This window comes from Aplysia californica, unplaced genomic scaffold, assembly GCF_000002075.1.
Source record: "Aplysia californica isolate F4 #8 unplaced genomic scaffold, AplCal3.0 scaffold00889, whole genome shotgun sequence".
Taxonomy (NCBI): Eukaryota; Metazoa; Mollusca; class Gastropoda; order Aplysiida; family Aplysiidae; genus Aplysia; species Aplysia californica.
Window position 1 is genome coordinate 59,015 of NW_004798159.1, and position 2,006 is coordinate 61,020.

The following is a 2,006-nucleotide window of genomic DNA, read 5'->3' on the forward strand; positions in this document are numbered from 1 at the left end:
TTCTTCTTCTTCTTCTTTCTCTCCCCTTTCTCTCTGTCTCCTTTTCTCTCCTCTCTTTCTGTTTATTTCGCTTTTCTTCTTATTTTCTATCTCCTGTCTTTGACCCTCTCCCTCTCCTTTCTCCTTTTATATCTCGACTCTCTATCTTTCTTTCTCTCCTCCTCTCTCTTTCTCTCCCCTTCTCTCTCTCTCACTCACTCTCTCTCTCTCTCTCTCTCTCTCTCTCTCTCTCTCCCTCCCTCTCTGTCTGTCCTTTTCCTGCTTTCACTTACTCTCCTCTCAATCCACACGTTTCTCTTCACATATTATCTCCTTTTCCATCTTTCTTTGTTTCACTTTCTCTCCTTTCGTTCTTTCTTTCAATAACCTCGAGATATTCTTGACGTCAAACCCTCCCCCCCCCTGTTTTCCCCTTTTTTCTCACAAAACAGCCTCAGAAAAAACCCAAACCCTGAACAAAAGATAATCAAAACAGTTGCTATAGTATGACTTTACAGGGGCGCATCTACTCTTGATATTATTTATTTTATCCGAAGCTGGGATGAAAGACCAAAACAAAAAAACAAAACAAAAAAACCATAGCGCGAAATTGAAAAAGAGTAATTTGATCCAAAGTTCTCCGAAATAAACACAGCTTTGAGAGACACTAGACTCGTATTCGTTTCTTGTTTTGATCGATCGCTCGCTGAAAAGAGCAGTAATCATCATAATAATGAACAACGTTACTCTAGACTGTGAGAAAGATGGACTGCTGTTACCTGAAACAAGTCATTAAACAAAAGCCTGGATGATTTTAGAGCAGAACTTGAGAACTGAAACGTCGTATGTGCAAGATTATATGTTTATCAACGTGGTCAGGGGACCTAATCAGAGCCTTGTTGAGGCAAAGGCACGGGAATAGAAGTTGTGTACGTTCGGTCTTTTTATTCTCTGATTTAAAAATTATTTTTTTTGCGTTTATCTGTTAGTCAGGACGATTGGCTTCAACTTTTAACATGATTTGTTCTTAACTCTTGTTACCATACGCTATCCTGTTTGTCGTTTCCTTGTGCTTTACAATCCCATCCATCCATCCATCTATCCATCCATCCATCCATCCATCCATCCATCCATCCATCCATCCATCCATCCATCCATCCATCCATCCATCCATCCATCCATCCATCCATCCATCCATCCACCCATACGTCCATCTATCTATCTATCTATCTATCTATCTATCTATCTATCTATCTATCTATCTATCTATCTATCTATCTATCTATCTATCTATCTATCTATCTATCTATCTATCTGTCTGTTAGACTGTCGAACAGCGACGACAAGCTATACGGAATAAAATAAAGAAGAATATAACTGACCATGGACACATTTCTTGGTCAGTTATGAAAGAAATAATAAATTTTGAACTAGAAAGGATAACCGGATATTAAAAAATAATACAGAATGACATTACATTTTTTTTCTAAGTGATTTTTATTCTCACATGTCGTAGACTTAATCTAGACTTTTCCCTGTCAGTTTTTATTGGTTTACCTTTGCATTTTTCTGTTCAGATTATCGACTACACTTCGTCGTTATCAGTGAGATTTGCCGGTTCATGGTCTACGTACAGTGAGGGGGCGGTTGGTGTGATGTTCTGGGCTGTTTCTTTCATTTGTTCTCAGTGTTTCTATTGCCACAATCACTTCCTGGAGAATAAAAAATGACCAATTCATGTTTTCTCCCCCCCCCCTAAATTATAGGAAAAAACAAAAAACAAAAAAACAACAGATTAAGAAACAAAATTTAAAAAATCAAAACAAAAAACAACAACAACAACAAACAAACAAAGACAAAGAATCATCAATAAAGAAATGAATTTAGAAAATACAAGAAAACAAATCCTTAAAATATAAGTACAAGAAATAACAATTTAACCCCCCCCCCCCCCCATCAAAAACAAAATAAAACCCAATTACACCCCAAACAAAAAGATAAAATAAGAATTAAATAAAAATACCAGA

General features: G+C 36.7%; 1 protein-coding gene across 1 annotated transcript in view; it reads left to right on the top strand.

The window, feature by feature from the left end:
• LOC101847536 (regulating synaptic membrane exocytosis protein 2) overlaps positions 1-2,006 on the top strand; it is a gene marked incomplete in the record, with an annotated part of 82,471 nt that overhangs the window by 28,824 nt on the left and 51,641 nt on the right.